Genomic DNA, 15,658 nt, shown 5'->3' with positions numbered 1-15,658 from the left:
ACTCCCTACTGGGGATGTGCCCGCAACCATGGTACATACCCTTGACTGGAATTGAACCCGGGACCTTTCAGTCCGCAGGCCGATGCTCTATCCACTGAGCCAAACCATCCAGGGCTACGCTTTTATTATTATAGAAGGTAAATATCTCATCTTCTCACCCTCCTGAATTTTCTTCCCTCCCCAGAGGTAACCATTATTTGGTGTTTTCAGAATATGCAGACTTTTTACGCTCAAGTATATGTTTGTACTCAAGTGTGTAGGTTTTTTAAAAAAGTAAATGGGATATTTTATACATACACATTGTCTTGTCATTGAGCAATATGTCTTAGACCAACTGCATTCTTTAAAAAAATATTTATTGTTGTAAGTATTACATACGTCCCCTTTTTTCCCCATTGACCTCTTCTAGCCTGCCCCAACCCGACACCCCAAGCCTTGACCACACTATTGTTTGTGTCCATGGTTATGCATATACGCAAACAAATTCTTTGATTGGTCTCTTCCCATCCATCCACCTCTGCCTTCCCTCTGAGATTCACATTCTTTTTGTTTTTTAAAGATTTTTAAATTGGTTTTTAGAGAGAGAGAGGAAAGGAGAGAAACACCAATGTGAGAGTGGAACATCAATCGGCTGCCTCCTGTGTGCTCCCCCACTGGGAACTGAGCCCCCAACCTGGACATGTGCCCCTGACTGGGCATCTAACCAGCAATCCTTCCATGCAAGGGATGATGCCCAACCAACTGAGCCACGTGCCCAGGGCCCAGCTGTATTCTTTTACATTATAATATGGCTCTCCTTTAGGTGGGCATTAGGCTTCTTTATGATAAACAACACTGCAGTGAATATCCTTGTTTATGCTTCTTTGTGCACAGGTACAAATATTTCTTTAGAATAGAGATTTACCAGTGGAACTTGTGGGTAGAACTATATGGATATTTATATTGACAGATGTTGACAAATTGCCTTCCTACCAGGGTATGAGAGTATCCATTTTTCCCATATCCTTTATAACTCTGGACACTCTCAATCTTGTTAATATTTGCCAATGTGGTAGGTGAAGAATGATTTAGTTGTTTTAATTTGTGTTTCCTTGATTGGTAAAGGTTGAGCATTTTTTCTATACTAATTGGCAATTTGCTCTTCTGTAAAATGTTCTTGTCCATTGCACATTTTTTTTCCCATTGTGTTGTTTGTTTTATTGACTATAGTCACTTCTTAGGTATCTTATGGATATAAATGGCATGGATTATATATATTTCCCATGTTTTATGTACTTTGACACTTGTCTTTTCCTATATCTATGGTGTCTTACTTTACCCAGAAGTTTATGTAGTTGAATCTGTCAGTACTTTCCTATATGGTTTAATAATTTTATACCTGTTTGAAGGTTATAAAAATATTTCCCCTAATACTCTGTAGTTTTAAAAAATTATTTGGCCCTTTAATGACTCTGATATATAGTTTCCTGTAATGTAGGGAAACTTTCCTTTTTTTTCTGAAACAAATACATTCCCACCACCTCTGATCCACCTCACATGTTTCTCTGTGATATCTTGGATTTATGGATTCTTTGGATGTCTGTAGAGATATACCCTGAAATTGTATGCAGAATTTTGTGTGATATATGAATAGCTGTGAAAGATTCTGGACATACTAGGAAGGTAAAATAGACTGGAATTATTTGTTGAGCTATTGGATATGGGGATTAGTGGGAAGAAGTCAGGGGTAATAGCCAGATTTTGGGTTTGGGTGATAGGTTGGTTGGTTGGTGGAGTCATTGCTGAACTAGGAGCTGTAGACTGAGTACCAGATTTTAAGGAAAAGCTGAGTTTTACTTTGTACATTTGCAATACTGCATATTGATATAGAGGCAGTAGGGAATATGATCACCCTAAGTGAGAGTACAGACAGAGCAAAGATCTACAGAATACCAATGTTTCAGGTGTTTTTGGAGAAAAGGGACAGTTATAAGGTTGAGAAATAGAGATATGAGAAAAGTCAAGGGGAAATATCCCAATAGCCATGGGAGGAGAGTTTCAAGAAGGAAGAAGTGGTCAATAGGGTGAAATACTGAGAGAAATCAATTGAGATAAAGACAGAAAAGGTCCCACTGAGTAAGCAATCAAGATCATTGGTGACCTCTTAAGAGCACTTTCTGGGGAGCAATAGGAGTAGATGCTAGTGGGAGACAATATGCGATAGTGAGGAATGGGGTTGGGAGAATAAATGGAAGGTGAGGTGATAAAGGTAGTAGGTGTAGCTAAGTCTTGCCCAAGGCTTTGCTGTGAAGGTTTGATGGTAGCTGAAAAAGATATGTGGAAAAACTGCTATTTATTTTTTACATAGTGGAGTGATATTGTAAGGATATAAAGAGCTAATGAACTCAGTTGTCTGGTAGATAAATCCTATATATAAGGATTTGATAGTGAACTTAATAAAGATTTTCTTTGACTTATATTCTGGATGTTAAAAAGTATTTAACAGCTGAATTAGCTTGGTCATTGACCAATCAAAATAGAAGCTATAACCTGTCATAGCAGATGCTGGCTATAAGTCATTGGTAGGGCTATACTAATGTCTAATAGTCCTGTTCCTATGGACTGTCTGGCTGTATGTATAGATGTTTTTCTGAGAAATACTTTGGTTAAAAGGACTGATTTTCAAGATTGGATTAGCAGAACTTCCAGGGCCCCCAAAGGACCAGAACCCAGAGGTTATAACTAGCATTGCAATATGTATTCAAACTCATCTGCTAAGTTTGATTGAAGGCTACATTTGTAATCAAGAGCCTTGGGGGCAAAAAGGACAGAAAAGTGAACAGGAACACTGAAAAATTGTGTTTTTCTCCCCCTAAAAACTAAAATTAACAGTAAGTGACAAGTTGTGGAGGAACAACAAAATGAAGGTAACACATTCCAAGTAAGAGTTGTAAGGGCAAGAACAATTTTCATTTCAAATTGTAATTTTACTTTGAGCTGTAAGGTTAGGAACAAAATGGATTTTTCTAATAGCAGAGCACATGTGATAGGAAATTTTCTGTTTCCACTGATGTTCCCTCAGTGATCAGTGCTACTGTTGGAATGAAGATGATATGAACTAGTATTTTCTTGTATGTATACTCTGTGTTTTTATGATAGTATGGGGGTTCAGGGGGCAGAGAGAAGCCTACAACTTAAACTATATGCACTTTATCATTTTAGCTCTACTCCTCATTTTTTCTCCGGTTGATAAATGTACAATCTTACATCATCCCGGGAAATAATTTTTCCAAATAGAAACTGAAGCTTATTTTTTTCTTTGACAAATGTCACATAGATAAACCTCTCACCATAATTGGCTCTCTTTCAGAGGTTTTCATGTGGAATATTTATAGTGAAATGTAAGTGTGTCTGGTATATAAACAGAGTTAATCACAGCTATTATACTCACTTTTACACTTCTCAGAGATTGCTTGGAATGTCACATCTCAATAAGCTTTAAGAAAAGTTGGAATTTAAAAGTTCGTTTTTAAAAGAAGGCAGAAAAAATGAGAGTTCTGAGGGGCGGATAAAATAGTTAATGTTCTTTTCGTAGGTAGAGTCAATAATATTACCTTTTTTGAGTAAAGAGAAAGAAAAACTATGTTTGTTTGCCTGAATTTTATGTCTGTTGTCATTGTTCTTGGGTGAGGTTTTGTTGTGTGTTGCAGTTGACTAGATAAAATAAATCAGGAACAGGCTCGATTGCTGCCATCTCTTAGATAGGCTAGAAAAATGTTCCTACCAAGGAAGTATAAGAAAAGGAAGAAATATCCAGAATCAATATTTTGTCTGTAGATATAATACTGTTATTTGACAATGTTTCTAATTCTTTTTTTCCAGGTCACACCAATTTGAGGGGGTAGGATTGAAAAAACAAGGTAAAGGTGATGATCACAAATAGTTTTAACCTTGAGAACTTACCAGGTGGAATCAATAGGACCTCAATCTTTTCCTCCCTTTTCCACTTTCCAAGCTCTTCCTTTCTTTGGCGTGGTTCTGGTTAACGCACATATTCTCCATGGAAACTGTCAACCTCTCAAACATCTGTTCTGCTATTGCTGCTTGGGTGTTGGCTGGCCTCCATTGGGAGTTCCTGCCCACCACCTTGATGACCTTGTTGTGTCTATCTACGGATGGTGCTCATGCTGTTTCTTCACCAATGTTACAGTTCCCCAAGTGAAGAACATTCTAAAGAATAGTCTGGTATTTCTGTCCTTCTAAACTCTTTGTTTTAAGGAGATACAGACAATCAATCCCAAGGATGGGTTGAAGATATTTGAATGGCATCACACAATGCTACAACATTTTGCCTTTATCAGCACCAAACCAGTGTCCCAGAAAGGCATCCAAGGTTTTCTATCTATCCAGGCACAGTTCTCTTAGAGATGGGGGTGGGAGGCAGAAGTTTAGAGACTCTGCCAATTGGCCCTCTTGGCCAGGAAACTCATAAATTCCTCTGGTACAAAAGATACCTTGAGAATTGATTCTGTTCTGATGTTGCTCAGGAAATGGTCATGCAAATTAAATTCTACTTCTGAAGACCTATTGAAGCATTTAAAAAAGAAAAATTCTTCCACAAATGTGCTGACCTGATATTTCACTTAAATACCTAGAGTCTTAATTAAAACAATTTTTTTAGCCATTTTCTAAAGTAATTCTCTAGGGTTACCAATAGCTCTATTTTCTGCAAATGATAATGAGGTCATGGAATTAGACTTTATGGGAAGCCTGGCCATATCTCTAGTCCTAGCACAATCTCTCCTTCATCCTAACCTTTGCATCACCAGAATTTGCATTAAGCAAAAAGTCCTAGCTGTGTAAGTTGCTTTTCACCATGTATAAATTGCTTGCCTTTCTCAGTCAGGAGCATTTACTGAGTGTCTACAGGGCTGCTACCAGTACCATAAGAAATCACTAGCCTCTGCTCTTAAAATCCTTGTAGTTTAGTTGACATTGTCAGGTCAGGTAGTGGCTAGGATGTAGTCTAAGACATCAGAAGCCACATGTTTTGTCAGTCCAAAAGGAGATAGAGACTTGTAAGAGAGCCTGCAGGGCTTTAGCATCTCAGGAGGAAGGTAGTATAGTCTAATATTTCAGAGCATGGGCTTTTGAGTAAGACATGGGTCCAAAGTTTGGCTCCACCATGCATTGGCTGTGCATCTTTAGGCAAATTTCTTAACTTCTTTGCATCCATCTTAGTTTCCTCTTTTGTGAAAGAGGAGTGATAATGTAATACCTACCTTATGTAGGTTTGTCTTGATGATTAAATGAAAAAAAAAAAAAAAAAGGTTCAGCACAGAGCCTGGAACACATTAAGTACCTAAAACATGATAGCCTTCATATTAAGTGGCATATTGGCTTCTTCTTGGGATCTGCTTGTCCTGAGGAAGGCCCAAAGACAGAAATAACTACAGAGATATTGACCATATAGAGTATGCCAAAGGAGAGGGGTATTTTTTTTCTATTGAGAGCCACTGACCCATGATAGAAAAGGATCAATGGAAGGCTTTGTAAAAAACCAACACCAAACTAATTTGCTTTCCCCCCTCAGGGAAATATAAAATATCGAATTTACCTACTTTTAAGAATAAGGAACATAGCACTTTACTCAATAACTCAATAAATAACCTGAATAGATTTCTAGAACTTTAAGGGACCTCAGAGACTATCCAGTATAATCTCTTTATTTACTAGATGAGACAACTGAGGACCAGAAGTACAAATTTACTTCATCATAATTACCTACCTTCACCATGACAGACCAAAGGAATAAATCCTTTACTTCTAAGGCCTAGTATCTTCCCACTACATTCTGTTTAGTAAAACAATAGGGAGAGAAATAGAGAAAGAGAAAATTAAGAGGAGGGAGAGAAACGGAAAGGACTTAGAAAAAGGGAGGGAGATACACATAGAAAGAGGAAAGTACAGAGAATGAGAAAAGGAAGAAACAAGGTAGTCATTTCCAACAACAATACGGTTTCATTGAATGTACATCATGTTAAGTTAACTTTCTTTTCTTTTTCAGCAAAATCTGTCATTCTGAATGAATGACAGAACCTCATCACCAGTAGGGAATCGATGGCATAATCCAGATGAGAAATGTTAATAACTTGGACTAGAGTGGCGGCAATAGAGATTGAATTTGGGATATAGGTCAGAAAGATATATTGTTAGGAGGTAAGTGAATGGAAGGGTAGAGGGTAAATTCAAAGTTTTTGACTTGAGTAATTAGGTGGATGGTGATAACCATTTACTGAGATGGGGTAAACCTTTGGACAAGCTTATACCTGATTGCTCAGGAAAAATTCTGAGTATACAGTTGGATATTTGAGGTGGGAGCTTAGGAAAGAGCAAGGCTGAAGATATAAATTTGGGAGTTTTCAGTATACAGAGATTATGGGACTAGATGAGATTACCTAGAGATGGAATGAAAATAGAAAGGATAAGAATGCTGAGGTCTGAGTCTAGAGTACTTTATTTTCAGAAAGCCAGGAGAGGAGAGGGTGCCAGCAAATGAGACCCGGAGTTATTAGTGAGGGAAATGCTGAAGAAATGGATTATTCAACTTTTAGTTAGTAATGTGATAGATTCATTTATACATAAAGAATGGAATATGGAAGAATGTGGGCTGGATAGTGTTAGGTCGGAGAGAACCCAGGATCAGATACATACAGACATGGGATGAGACAATGGACTCCCCCTGGAATTTCTCACAGATCAACGTGCCAGACACAGATACCGGCTTCTTCTCCCTGAATCCACATACCCCCCTGCAGCTGAAGCCTCCTCAACTGAATACCTCAGCTCATGTCCCCGACCCTCACCCAACCGCAGTATAAAAAACGCTCCCCCCTCCATGTTGGCGTGAATCCACGTGCCCTGTCTTTGGGGGTACGTGCGTCTCCCGGGGACGCAGAATAAACTTTCCTTTCCTTTCTTTACTGATTCACTGGACTCTCTATTTCTTGCGCCGCCTCCTGAGCCACCTAACCTAACAGATAGTAGTACAGTTAGGACTGTGTGTACCAAAGTAGTGACACGTAACAGATTAATGGCAACTTGAAGAGAAGCTGTGGTCTTACCTCAGGTCTTGCCCCTGTCTCATGAACCTAGTTGAAAAACCTCTTGAGTAGCCTGGCTTGTGTGGCTCAGTGGTTGAGGGTCAACCTATGAACCAGGAGATCACGGTTCCATTCCCAGTCAGGGCACATGCCTGGGTTTTGGGCTCGATATCCAGTAAGGGGCGTGCAGGAGGCAGCCAATCAGTGATTCTCTCTCATCATTGATGTTTCTACCTCTCTGTCCTTCTCTCTTTCTCTCTGAAATCAATACAAATATATTTTAAAGCAAAAAGAAAAAACCCCACCTCTCGAGTAGAAATAATTTGGGTCGGATTTGCAGTAATAAAAGCTGGAGAGAGAGTTGCCACATAAGATTGGTTAGTAGGTCTTGGCAGACATGAAAAGCCATAGTGGATGCTGTGACTTTGTGCTAAACCAAGTGTGGGTGATGAGGACCTGGCTGTGGGAGGAGAGAATTGGATTCTTGAGACATTTGACAAGGAAGAGTTGGCAGTATTTTCTGACTGACTGGACATAGGTGATGAAAGAGAGGAAACAGGCCCAACTGATTGAGGGTACTATAATTAGTGTATGTTTTTAGTAGGAAGGAAGAATAATTAAACAAGAAACATGAGCTAGTAACTTATTCTTTAACAGAACTGTTAGGAACTCTGAGAGTTTGAACTTATATAGTTGGTTCTATATATTGAAGGGATAATATAAACATTTAGTAAAAATAATTAGAGCAAATTGGCTCTCCCAACCATAAAGATGTCTAATTAACCAATTAATGTGTTTCTGTTAGCGTAAAAACTGATAACGAAAGCCAAATGGTATAATAGGATCAGTTTAGACTTTTTGATGGTCTGCCAGTTGAATATTGATATGACTGATTTATTTATGAGGCTGCTAATAATTTGAATTGCTCTGTGAGGGCCTGAGTTATTTGACAGAACCGTTCTTTCCTGCTTAACTACATGACATTAATCTGACCCTTCTGAAAGCAGTGACTTCTGTCCAACTAGAGATTTCTGTCCTGTATTGAGGATGCTCTTAGGAATTGGAAAGTGTGAGTGCCCTGGCTGAAAGGCTTGCTAGCTTTCTTCATACCTCAGAGACTTTTCTAGGCTCCTGGATAGTGTTCACAAAGTGGGAGGACGCATGTTCAGTTTTAAGGGAAAAGCCCTTCCAAGCACTTATTTATATAAGCACTCATTTACATATAACCGTTCTTCTACCCTAGTTTGAACTCAGGTATGTCCTTGAAAAGAAAGAATATTATTGTTTTAAAAACTCTCAATTTTTGACTTTTCCAGGACTCCCTGTAAAATTAGATCAAGTTCATAAGTTTTGCTACATATGTCATTTTGCGCACTTTATGCCTGATTTACTTATATAAGAACATCAGCCACTTAAACGGAGAGAAGAGTTTCTACCTCCCCTGTCAAGTTCTGAACAGATGACATATATTTAGATTAGTTCTATAAGTATTAGGAGAGTAGGAATTTAGCACTGGAGTGGAAATGAGATATTATCAGATAAAGGAACAGAAGTATAAAAAGGTGCATTATTTGGCCAAGTTCATATACCTAACTGATGATAGAGATGCTGTGTTCTCACTGCCTCCTGTCAGGTGGCACCTGCTTTTGATTTGTCCCATTACTGGTGATGTTAACTTTGATTATTTGATAAATGGGGTATGTCTATCAGTTTTTTCCACTATAAAGCTATTTACTTTCCTTTTGTAATGAATAAGCTTCTTGTGAGAAAGTACTTTGAGACTGTATGTATTTCTCTTCTCATCAAACTTTACCAACTATTATCCCTTGATGTTTCTTGACTAGATTCATTATTACTATGATGGTTACCAAATGGTTGTTTTCTAATTCTATCATTCCTTCTACAAAGACGAGTTGGCATTTTATTGAAAGGAAAATTTTTTCTTTCCCTATTTAGAAACATATATCTGTTTGCATATATGATTTCTTTTTAATTCAATGGTCTATAGTCTATTTCTATTACTATTCTGTCTTTGGGCCATCAATGGTCTATAGCAGGGGCCCTCAAACTACGGCCCGCGGGCCACATGCAAATACAAATATTGTATTTGTTCCCGTTTTGTTTTTTTACTTCAAAATAAGATATGTGCAGTGTGCATAGGAATTTGTTCATAGTTTTTTTTTAAACTATAGTCTGGCCCTCCAACGGTCTGAGGGACAGTGAACTGGCCCCCTGTTTAAAAAGTTTGAGGACCCCTGGTCTATAGTCTATTTCTGTTACATTTACTATGATGTTCAAATTCCCCCAGATGGGCCAGTGGGAAGTGCTTCAAACTGGTTTCTGTTTTCTTTTGACATGCCTCCATCATTTTATTTTTCACATTTAATTTTTTAATTATGGCAAAATACATGAAACATAAAATTTACCATTGTAATCATTTCTAAAGTGTGCCACTCAGTGGCATTAAGCACATTCATGATATTGTGCAACTGTCACCAATATCTTGGTCCAGAAATTTTTCATCACCCCAAATGAAAACCCTGTGTTCATTTAGCATTAGTTCCCCATTCCCCCACCCTTTCAGCATCTGGCAATCAAAAATCTGCTTTGTGACTCAGTGGATTTAGCTCCTCTAGATATCTATAATAATAAAAGCCAAATATGCTAATTAGATTGGACATCCTTCCAGACGACCTTCCGGATGAAGCCGGGGCTGCGAGGGAAGCCCGGGTCCCAGGTGCCGGAGGGAAGCCGGTGCTGACAGCTAGGGGAAGGAAGGCCTACTCTTGCACGAATTTTGTGCATTAGGCCTTTAGTTTCATATAAATGGAATCATACAATATGAGGTCTTTTATGTCTGCCTTCTTTAACTTAGTGTAATATCTTCAAGGTTTATCTATGTTGTAGCATGTATCAGTACTTCATTATTTATGGTTGAATAATATTTCATTTATAGTTAATCTTTAATGTATGGTGTTAGGTAAGGGGGCGTCCAACATCATTTTTTTTTGCATGCAGATGTCTAGTTCTCTTAGCACCATTTGTTGAAGAGACTGTTTTCCTCCCCCCCCCATTATTTTTAAGGTGCTTTTCTAAGGCATTGAGTTTTATTCAAATTCTTTGGTTTTATATTTGCATTTATTTTTCCTCACATGGAAAGCCTGTTTTTTATTTATATTGATGTGCTTATTTCCAAAATACCATACTTACACTTTTAAGTAAAATATATAGACAAAGGTTAAGATTACTTTGCAGATAGTTTGCACCATTTTTTTGGTTGTTATTTTTTTTAGCTTTTTTGACAAATAAAAATATATATTTAAGGTGTACAATGTTATGATTTGATATATGTATACATTGTGAGATTACCCAAATCAAGTTAATTAAGATATCTATCACTTCACATAGTTACCTTTTCTTTTTTTTGGTGAAAACACAAGATTTACTCTCTTAGCGAATTTCAAGTATACAATACAGTGCTATTAACTATAGGCATCATATTGTAATTAGATAATCAGAACTTTTTCTTCTTTTACTGAAAGTTTGTACCCTTTGATCTATATATTTCCTCATTTCCTTTACCCCCTGGCCCCTGGCAAACACCATTCTTCTCTGTTTCTGGATTTTTTAAGATTCCACATATAAGTGAGACCATACCATTTATCTTTCTCTGTCTGGCTTATTTCATTTAGCATAATGTCTTCAAGGCTTATCCATGTGGTCTCAAATAACAGGATTTTCTTCTTTTCCATGGCTGAATAGCTTTCATTTTATAGTTTCTTTATCCATTCATCTGTCAATGGACATTTAGGTTGTTTCTATGTCTTGTGAATGGTGTTGCAATGAACATGGGAGTATAAATATCTCTTTGAGATTGTGATTTCATTTCCTTTGGATATATACCCAGAAGTCGAATTGTTGGATCATATGGTAGTTGTATTTTTAACTCTTTGAGGAACCTCTTATTAGTAGCTCTACCAATTTACATTTCCATGAACACGATCACTTAATTTCTAGACTAACACAGTATTTTATGAAGGCTTTTCCTGCACAAGCCCTGGGAGTAGCCATTTCTCCAAGAAGAATGGTATTCAGAAAACAAGATTTGGCACTATGTGTGCTCATTGCTGTTAGGGTGTTGATGCTCATAGACCCTCTCATTGGACAGAGCTATGTACACATATACCTACACACATACTGAAAACCACGACTTAACATCAATACATCCAATTCCAAACCATCATGGAGTTTACCCTAGGTTTCTCCCCTTATATGCAACTCTCTTCTCTGACAGTGAAAAACCTGGCTTTTATTATTCTCAGTATATTTACTTATAACCAGTCTCTCTCCACTGCCACTCTGTCCCCCACTACCCCACCCCAGATCTTCTCTTCACTCGACACTTGGGCTTTGACCCTTCTTGCTGGGCTACTACCACCTGTCTCCTGTGTGGACATCCTCTTACCTTGTTCAGCTTGGACAACCCATACTAGCTGCGCAGGTGACCTCATTTTCCTCAAGCTTCAACATCCCATGCCTAGCAGCTGTCACTTCCTTCCCCATGGCCCCCTGATACCTACCTTGCTTGGGCCCACCTAATAGATTTTGGACTGAATAATTCATGAAGGAAGGAGGGAAGAAAGGTAGGAAGAAAAATTAAATTGATCAATGTCTAAGCTTATCTTTTTCTTTGTAATCCTATAACTTTTCTTGTGCTTAATGTACCTCTTGCTGATGTATAACCTTTAATAATTATTTTAATGCCTTTGGCAGATGGACTGGCTGACTGTAAATTCTAGCTTAACAGTCCCCCCCCAACTTTCTCTGCACTTAAAAAAGAAAAAATAAATTTCTAGACCCTGAAGTATCATTCCAATATGCCAAGGTTATGGGTTCAGTCTCCTGTCATGGTATGTACAAGAATGAACCAATGAATGCATAAATAAGTGGAAAAACAAAAATCTCTCTCCCTCCCTCCCTTCCTCCCTCTCTCCTTCCCTCCCTCCCTCTCTCCCTCTCTCATTTTTCTCTTTCTTTAAAATCAATAAAAAAATTAAACTATTTTTGGGAAATTATTTTTGACTTACAAAAAATTTGCAGAGAAAATACAGTTTTCATGTACGTCTCATCCATGTTCTCCTTTATATTAACACTTCAGAGGACCACCTCTCTGCACTTTTAAGATATTTCATTAGCCCAGCTGGTGTAGCTCAGTGGTTGAACATTGACCTATGAACAGGAGGTCATGGTTCGATTCCAGGCCAGGGCTTGATCCCCAGTGAGGGGCATGCAGGAGGCAGCCAATCAATGATTCTCTTTCATCATGTGTTTCTATCTCTCTCTTCCTCTACCTTTTTTTCTGAAATAAATGAAAAAACAAAAAGATATTTCATTAACTTCAAATGTCTAAGTTTGCTAACAAGAAATCTGCTGTCAGTACAACTGTCACTCCATTTTAGATTACTTGTCTTATCTTCCTTAGAGGTTTCAAGACTTTCTCTTTACTCTTGACTTCTACAGTTTCACTTTAGTATGTCCAAGTTTGGTTTTATTTGTATTTGCTCTGCTTAGTATTTGGATTGTACTGATTTGATAATTCATCAGATTTTTTGTTTGTTTAATTCTAGAAAATTATCAACACATTTATTTCAAATATTGCTTCCCTATTATTCATTTCAGTTTATTCTTCTGGAATTCCTATTCATGAAAATGTTAGACTCTCTGAATTTATCTTCCATGTTTCATTTAAATCTATCTATCTATCTATCTATCTACCTACCTACCTACCTATCTATCAATTATCTATCTACCTACTTATCTGTCTCTGTCTAGAGAGGAGAATAATTCAGTTTTGTTTATTGTATATTTGTTTTTTTATCCTCACCTGAGGATAATTTTCCCATTGATTTCAAAGAGAGTGGAAAGGAGGAATGGGGGTGGGGGAAAGAGAAACATTGATGTGAGAGAGAAACATTGATTGGTTGCCTCCTGCATATACCGGACTGGGGCCAGAGATTGAACCTGCAACCCAGTGCATGCCCTTGACTGGGGATTGAATCCAAGACCAAGTGTTCAGGCCGATACTCTAATCATTGAGAACACTGGCTAGGTTGCTTATTGTGTTTTTAAAATTCAATTACTATATATTTCCTTTTTAAATTTTGAATTGTTTCTTTTAAATATTCACCTATTCTTGTTTCCGTTTTTACTTGTTTTTGTTGAAAATGTATTCCTTTAAAGTAGAGGTTATGCTGAATTGTTTACCTTTCTTCCTTTCTCTCTTTGCAAATGCTCAATGTTTCTAATTTAAAGTCTTTGTTAAGCTTTTCTATAAAGTTAATTTTCCAGACTGAATGCATGATGGTTAATTTTGCAGGTTTTTCTGTCTTAGCAACCAATTATTGTTTTTGGAATATTGGTTCTCCACTAATTTTAGATAGGGCTTTTTTGTTTTTTGTTTCTCTTTCTTTCTCCCATCTCTCGGCATCTGTCTCTTTGTCCTGCAGTTTCACAGTCTCCTGCCCCACGACCGTTCTTCAGATCCCCAATCTGCAATCGGGCTTTAAATTGCTGGTGGGGGTTCCTGCCCCATAGTAATGGCGGAGTACCCAAGGACCAGTCAAATGGCCAGGGAGCAGTTTGGCTCAGTTCTTATTGGCAGCACTGTGAGGTTTAAAACTATGGCTCATGTATTTTAAACAGGGGCAATATTGCCCCCATTGAGGTAAAAGAGTGATTCTTAGAGGATAAAATTCTTAGATATTATAGTGCCCCTTCCAAGCTCAACCCTATCCTTAAAAATCTTATTCCTTAGCATTTAACTTATCTCTTTAGGGAAAATTCAAATAAAAATTTCTCCTTAGGGGGATAATAATAGAAAAAATGAAGAAACATTGCTATAGTTCTAGACAGAAGTTCACTGTGTTTTGTTCAGTCTACTTTCTTTAGTAGTGAGCCTTCTTCCCCATCATCTGTGGAGCTTTAAAAACTCTTTAACTCCTGAAGAACTGAGCTCCTGGCCAGCCATAGCTTCAGCTTGCCTCTCAGTTTTGCTTGTCTGTTCCATGGAGATGTATATTTTGTTTTTGAATCTGGAGCCTTTTTCTATTTTTATATCTTACCACATGTTACTGTATAATTGCAGCATAAAGGTGGTAATCAGAGCATGAACTCATTGCAGCATTTTGATTAGAAGTCAGTATTTATTATTTCATTTACCAATGACTACTCTAATCCTATATAATAAAGAGGTAATATGCAAATTAACCCTCATGCCCTCAGAATATGGCTCCCTACAACCAGGCTGGCAAGGGGGTTAGTGAGGGACGACCAAACGACTGAACAAGCAGGCTGTGTGGGGCGACCAGGCCAGTGGGGGCGTGGGGGTGGGGAGGCGTGAGGGCAACCAGGCTGGCAGGGGGGGCTTTGAGGGCAACCAGGCCAGCAGGGGGAGCAGTTAGGGGTAATCAGGCCAGTACGCAGAGGCAGTGAGGGGCGATCAGGTTGGCAGGGGTTGGGGGGGCAGTTAGGGGTGATATATATCAGTCAGTTATCTGTGTTTTAGTTTCTAGCTTAGCATGTTGAGGTTTCTGAATTATGTAGATCCTTTTTATTTAGACCATCTTCTCTGGGAGAGCCTGGGGTTTTGAGGTCCCACTGTTCTGCAGCTGGAAGTTTATGGTGGAATCACTCTAGGGTATCACTAATGTGTTCATAATCTGTTCTCTGGTAACATTTGCTGCTATTGTACTCCAAAAAACCTTTTCTGTTGTTTTAATCTGGATAGCATGCCTCTTCAACCACATTTCCTATGGCAGTTTAGCATAGTGGTGAAAGGGTATTGGGATCTCTGTCTCTTGGATTTAATACACTTATTTTAGGAAGAGGCTCTCTCAAACTTTAGTAAGGTTTTCAGTGACTGACAAGACAATGGAATTGTCTTTTGATAAGAGAAAATTATTTCACAAACTTTTTGGTTGATTTCACATATCCCTAATCATTTAGAAAAACATTAGAAAATACAGTTAAGTGAAAATGAAAGGCATTCACAATTCTGTCACCTATTTTGGTGTATGATTTCCAGGCCCCCAAATCCATCCATAGGTTTATAAATAATATACTACTATGAAAGTGATTATGCTGTAGATATATATATATATATTTCTCATTTATTAATGCAAGGTAAATATATTCCTGGGTCAACAACTATGGAATCCACATCATATTCTATTGTATTAATTACCTGTTTTAGACCATTTAGATTCTTTCCAACGTTTTGCTATTTTAAAGAATACTGAATTGAACAAGCTTGTATATATAATTTGGTTTATTTGTTAGTGTTGGAGGCGGTAACTGAGGAAACATAACTGCTTGTTGACCTGTGAGCTGAACCGAGCAATCGGAGGCACCTCACTCCTTCCCTTGTCCTTGGAATGTACGTTCTGCCCACTGTTCCCATACTGAGTGCTGATTTCAAGGACGCAGCCTTGAGAGAGTAAGGTGTTGTTGAGACCATCTGGACGGTATATGTGACTGAACCCAGTTAAGGCCTTAATATACATTTTTAAGATTCTGGA

The 15,658-nt window shown here is 38.0% G+C and overlaps 1 long non-coding RNA gene across 1 annotated transcript; it reads left to right on the top strand.

The window, feature by feature from the left end:
* The first annotated feature begins 52 nt into the window (after positions 1-52).
* On the top strand, positions 53-6,922 carry LOC139008638 (uncharacterized). Its single transcript, XR_011471173.1, has 3 exons — positions 53-137; positions 3,862-3,899; positions 6,047-6,922. It is a non-coding gene; the product is annotated as an uncharacterized lncRNA (long non-coding RNA).
* Positions 6,923-15,658: the final 8,736 nt, after the last annotated feature.

Source organism: Myotis yumanensis, unplaced genomic scaffold (genome assembly GCF_028538775.1).
Source record: "Myotis yumanensis isolate MYYU_CA2020_CCGP unplaced genomic scaffold, mMyoYum1.0.hap1 SCAF_4, whole genome shotgun sequence".
Classification (NCBI taxonomy): domain Eukaryota; kingdom Metazoa; phylum Chordata; class Mammalia; order Chiroptera; family Vespertilionidae; genus Myotis; species Myotis yumanensis.
The sequence above is the reverse complement of the archived record's forward strand: the minus strand, read 5'-3'. Positions and strand labels throughout refer to the sequence as shown.